This window comes from Typopeltis vanoorti, chromosome 10 (assembly GCF_054136105.1).
Source record: "Typopeltis vanoorti isolate ZY-2024b chromosome 10, IOZ_Tvanoo_1.0, whole genome shotgun sequence".
NCBI classification, from domain to species: domain Eukaryota; kingdom Metazoa; phylum Arthropoda; class Arachnida; order Uropygi; family Thelyphonidae; genus Typopeltis; species Typopeltis vanoorti.
In genome coordinates this window covers 20,673,999-20,680,670 of record NC_143558.1, presented here as the reverse complement: position 1 = coordinate 20,680,670, position 6,672 = coordinate 20,673,999, and positions in this window count along the sequence as shown.

Here is a 6,672-nt window from a genome sequence, read left to right as displayed (position 1 = left end):
GGTCTTTTATCTGATCTGAGCATTCTGCTCACTTTAACTGGGGACAGGCCCTGTCTGGAGAGATCAGTGGTCACATCTTCAGGAGTGATACCTTCAGCTATCCCACGTAGAACTACCTTCAGGTTCTTTTGGCTGGGTAAAGTGAAGGTGTGATATGGGACGTTAGCATTGTCCATAAATCTGGTCATCTGTCTGTAATCCGAGACAGTAGTGGGTTGTATTTTAACGCCCTCATCTGATTTTTTAGCCCATGAGAATGAGATGTTTTGTTCTCTGAGGGCTGATGAGACAGGGATCCATTTTTCCTTATCCCTTAATATGACTGGTGGTATCTTTTATTTAGGACCATTGAGTGTTTCTATCCCTGTTGTTTTGGGTTCTTCCACATTGGTGGATATTTTTCTCTTTTTTTTTGACCAATTGGAACTCTGTATCAGTTTCCAAGATATGATGTCTGCTGTCTTGGGATGTAGCATCCTCCATACTTGGGGAGTGTGCAAAATCTGATTGTGTCAAAGTTATGGGCTCTTCACTTATGTCATCCATGGTGACTGCTGTGTGTGTGTGTGGGGGGGGGGGGAATGTGTCAAAGAGCTTGACTTTTCCTGACCAATTATCACTCAGCAGCCTTTCCTAGTCTGAGGAATTCCTTGTATACTTCCTCGAATTTGGCTTCATTCAGAAGTTTTGCCATGACAATAATTTAGAAATGTGTTAAGACACAGATGGAGCAAGAGTAGAGATTGCTCAGGTGTTCCGAGCAGGTAAAGATAATCCTGTGGACTCTTGAGGGTCTACTAGAAAATCCCGTAGACACACTAAAGTATCTACCAGCAATAAAATGTCAAGATATAAAACAATGGCGATACTGGCGGCAGTAGGCCTAGCGTACCGCCTTTGTGAATTCAATTGACTTACCTGGATAAACCACTATGGAAAATTATAAAGTGTCTGTTTATGGCAGCAAGCAATTAACAGCCATTACTAATGAATAAGCATAAATCGCTAAAAACATATCAGTCAAATTCACAATTCACCATCAATAATACACGACACGAAACACTAACACGCGAGCCGCCACTACTCACAACTTTTATGACTTTTCATTTATCTGAGGATGACACTGGTTATATATATATATATAACCAGTGGTTTGTGGTGGCTTGTGGCTTGTGTGGCTTGTGGCCAAACAGGTGGCTTGTGTATATATATATATACACACACACACTGTATATTATTGATTTGGTTGCTGTGTTGGAAGTAGGCAGGTGTTTGGGAGGTAAAAGGAATGATCTGAAAGGTCTGATTAAAGTGAAATTGCCGATATATCCTGTGTTATTGCATCTGTCTTGATGGTTCACATGCTTTTTTTTATTGGCCTTTGAGCTAATTGGGAGGCTTTTTTTTTTTTTTTCACTGTGGCAGCCTTTCTATGTCTTCTGAGCTTTTAATTTGTATCGGCTTTGAAGTTTGTGACTTCCTTATGAATATCGTGGCATCTCTGGTCCATTAATAATAATAATAATAATATATCAGCTAGAGTTTTGCGATAATGTGCAAGGGAACTGGCAAGGCCTTCGACTAAGCTGTTTAATTTAAATTTCAGCTCTGGTAGAGTTCCAAGGGAATGGAAGGAGGGTAGAATTATTCCTTTGCATAAGGGAGGTTATAAGACTAGAGTAGCAAATTGCATACCAATTGGTATCTCAGGCGTGGTGGTAAAAGTACTGGAAGAATTAGTAAAAAAGAGATTTCAAAAATGGGTAGATAAAAATATGATACTGTATGAGAGCCAACATGGCTTTGGGAAGGGTTGGTCATGCCTTAGTAATTTACTAACTTTTTATCATAGAGTAACAGCTGAGTTGGATAAAGGAAATCGATACACGATGACAGAATACCACATGGAACACTATTACACAAATTAGAACAATTGGGGATCGGGATGACACTGGTTAAGTGGATAAGAGGGTGGCTTGTGAACAGTTATCAAAAAGTGGTATATGAAGGTGCAGAAGCGAGGCAAAAACAGGTGACTAGTGGTGTTCCACAAGGTTTAATGCTGGGACCATTTAATTTGTACATAAATGATATAGGAAATAACCTGAAAGGAAATATAGGCTGTGAATATTGGCGAAAGTTAATGATTGTCAGTCTAACGTAGAAAAATGTAAAGTTATGCATTTTGGGATAGATTTACAAGCGGTATCACATTGATTGCACTGTGCTCCAGTCAATAGATGATGGTAGAGATTAAGAGGTACTGTTTGACAGAGAGTGAAAGATTAGAGGACATTGCTAAGATTGCTAGGGTAGCACATACGCTTACTTTGCTATTGAAGAACACAAGAACAAGTAGAGATAAGACAGTTGTTATTCCTCTTTATAAGGCCTTTATATGCCTAAATCTGAATTACTGTGCTCAAGTCTCCTGGGTTTCTTGGGGATAAGGAAGTGGTGGACAGGATTCAGAGGCTAGTGACCAAGATGGCGAGTGGCCTGTGGAATGTTCCCTGTGAGGAGAGTTTGAAGATGTGTGGAGTGAAGAAATTGGTTGATAGGAGAAAAAGAGGGGATATGATAGAAACATTTAAGTACTTAAAGGATTTTATAGGATAGATGCAGGGGGAATGTTTCAGTATTTGGCTAGAGGGACCAGAACAATGGGTCATCCCTGGAAGTTTAATAAAGGTGTGGTCAGTAGGGATGTGAGGACTAGATTTAGTGCTCGGAGAGTGGGCATTGAGTGGAATGGGTTGCCACAAGTCAGTTGTGAGTGCTTTGACTGTTAATGGGTTCAAGAAGAGGTATAATAGATTGTATGGATAGATTGGGTTTCTTGCGATGAGTCTTTGGATTGAATCGAGGTGCCTGTATAATAATAATAATAATGTGCATGGCAGATTTAGGTACACTGGATGGGAATTTGTTTAGTTTTTAGTTGGTGGGAAAAAATACATTCCTTTGTATTTTCCCTCTTTGGAGGCATGTGTCGCTAAAACCAATAAACAAATGAGACCAAATTTTATATTGAGACTTTTGAATGCACGGGGAGATGATTTCCGCGAAAAAGAGATTTAGTACCAAAAGTCGCCGATAGGAGAAATTTTGGCGCTGGCGGAGCCGAAAGCAGTAAACTATTTGCAGTAAACTATTTGCAGTAAACGCAGGTTTACTGTGTGTACGTGACAGCAGTGCCACAAATACTACTTAAAAAGGGATTGGGAACGTTCAGGCAGTTATTCGAATGACTGACGAATTATGCTCAATATGCGTCCCACCTTGCCTCAGCATGCTTTACTTGTTAAGTTGTTTTACCTTAAACAGTGCAACGCCGTAGCGGCCCTTCGGGAATTTAGAAGGCTTCATAACCTGCGTACAGGTCCTATGTCAGCTGTCACACTGAGAGCGACGACACAGGGATCTGTACTGGTCCAAGCGCTCGTCATAGCTCGCAAACTTCATATGGCTTATGGTACATTATTTCCTGTGAGTTCAATCACTACATTAATTTCTGTCTCTCTCACAAGTTGTTGTTTTAGTATAATAATTATTATTAGATTGTAACGCGCCACATATCCAGCAGCTGGAATGAATGGTGCGGCTGTCGCTTACACCGTCGAAATGTTATTATTCCATTTTATTTGTCTTTTATGTAATTATCCGCTTGTTTTCGGTCCGACAGCCCCAAAATGTCCCCTATCGGCTACTTTTGGTACTAAATCTTTTTTTTTTTTTTTTCACGGAAATCATCTCATGCTTTCAAAAGTCTCAATATGAAATTTGGTCTCATTCCGTTTATTGGTTTTAGCTACAGATAAAATAACTTTCGCTCCAAAGGGAAAGTTATTTTATGGCCACCTTGTATTTATGATAAAAAAATACTAATTATTAAAGAAGAAATAAAATATTTGATTTATATGTAACTTTGTAATGAGAAACTTCACTTGCTGAGTAACCTATTTTTTTTGCATCAGGTTTTATGTATGAAATTCCTCACGATGACCTTTTAGAGGATTTGTGGTAGCATATGGCAGAATAATTATGACTTTTTTCGCCCACTGACGGAAAATCCTCTTTTATCATTCATTTAAATTAGGATAATTTGATCGCTTTAAATTGTGCTTCAAGGGTGTGAATATTCTTTAAATATAACAGCTCCTTTTCTTTTCTCCTTCCTTTTCTGTCAATGAGAAATATAATGGTCTAATCTTTTGTGATAATGCGAATGGATTCAGAATCATATCACATCGAACTTGTTCATATTTCAAAATTTAGTTTTCCTCACGCAAGCACAATTGCTGCAGTACTCTTAATAATCTTAAACATTGCTGATAGAAAACCATGTGAAAAAATAAGGAGAAATTAAATCGAAAGAAAACTAAATATTTCTGTAAAATTACAGAAACTTTTATGGCCTAATCAAGTATGCGTAGTAAAAGGAAGAAATATAACAGACACCACAGCACATCTTAGATGTATACACGAATACTATCAATTGACCAACAGATCATTCATATTACTAAGTCTAGACATCGAAAGAGCTTTTGGCACAGTGAGCCATGGATACATCTTTGAAGTAATAAAAGAAATAGAATTTGGAGCAAACTTCAAAAAGTGGTTAAAAATATTTTATGAAAATCCAGAAACTGTATAATCATAAATAAAAAAACTCTCTGCACCGATCCAAATCAACTGTTCCGACATGGATCACCTTGTAATGACAAGGTGACTCTCTCTATAGCCCTTTTTTGTATTAGCACTTGAACCATTAATTAGAGCACTAAACACAAATAAAGAAGTTCAAGGAACAAATATTCATGGAGAAAGGTAAGTAAAATTGTTAGCTTATGCCGATGACATAACACTTACTCTAGAAAATGAAAAATCCATGGAGGAGACAATGAGAACATTGGACTCCTTTGCAAAGGCCTCACCTCTTAGGGTGAACGTGGCGAAGTCTTGCTGTTTGGTGGTCGGCGACTAGAAACAGGAACCTAAAATACCGATGGAAATGTTGAGAAAAAACTACTTGCCAGTATTAGGAATAAACATTGGAGGCCCAGACACATATGTAGATCAATGGTATAGTTATTATTTGACACCTCCAGGGAGTCCAAAGACTCGTCGAGGGAGAGTGTCAATAGCATAGAACGATTGGCTCCTTTCCAACTACTAAACGCGCTCAAACTTACTTAACTGAGCCATTAGTAGCAGAGGCTCTACCAATCGACCAACCTTAAGTCATATTAAAAAAAAAAAATTTAGTAATATGCGAAATAGACACCTTTCTGTGAGAGCCAAAGCTAGGATTTGCAATAGGTACTTAGCCTCTTGACTATGGAACAAAATACATAACATTCCATACAATGGGCACATAAAATTCATAGGCTATTTGCGATATGCACATGGGTTTCACAATATAAACCGAAATAGAAGCTGGAGATCTCGGTCTAGTTATTATACACCTAAAACAGTGATAATCAGAGCTATAACTGTAGTAAAAGCATATTAAAAATCACACTACAATATGCAATTGCTTTTCTACAAAAGTGTCTTCCTGACAAAGTCATCAGCTCTATTCCTTCGATGAAAATAAGATCCCCAAGAATTTCACTGAAATGGCTGAAGGATACCGGTTTATAGAAGAAAATTACAGTATTGAGACGCTACTACATACCAAATGAAGAGCAATATATGCAAATGCTGTCTTGAACCATTTTTCCAATACCTCAGCATCGAGAACGAAAAAGAGGAAAGATCAAAATAAGCTCAATTTTAAACAATGTATTTCATCTTCCAGTAAGTCCCTCCATCTGGTTACCTCTGCCTCTCTTTGCCAACTTTTAGTCTTATGACTTGTCACCTGAATTCATTGTTTAATGTTTTGTTCTTGCTCTAGACATAAAATGGAAATCCCACAGAATGCCCACTTTTATGCAATGGTTAGTATTTGCATATATCCCCCCCCCCCGCCTTCTAGGTTACTTTAATTTTTCTCTTTGTTCCTTAATTTATGGAAATCTATGTAGTTTTTTTATGATAAACATTATTAGGTCTAAATAATACCAGTACTCAAAAAAGCAATCTAAATGACCTAGAAATTTATGTTTCACTCATACATGAGAGGTTGATACTAAAAAAGAATACTTCTATACTGAACTCAACCATATGTAACATCCTTCTGCTCAAACACCAAGCAGATTCGACAGAAGCACTGTCGAACATGTCTATCGCCTTAGAAGGTTATAGAAGGAGAAAGATATAAAAACCTTTCAGTCTTAAATATAACAGATTTCTCAAAAACTTCAATTCAATCAACAGAAAAAGGATGTTTGAAATTCTCATTTATGGCATAGAATTAAAAATTATTTATTATTATCCTTATGTTCTCAGACTCACAGGAAATGGGTATAGGAAGAATGAGTATGTAAATAGTTGAAGATTTAGTAGGCCAAACCCATGTCATCATCTGCAAAGTAGTTACGTTGCAGATAATGTGCTGTTCATTAACATTCAGACTGCCCAAAATCACCTAGCCAATTTATGCAAAAATGCAGTATTCATTGAGCTGGCAGAGAACAGCAGTAAAACTAAGATCATAAAAAAATGGAACAGAAAAAACATTAAGCTAATCTTGAAGAAGTAAAAGATTTTTAGGTTCTTACATTG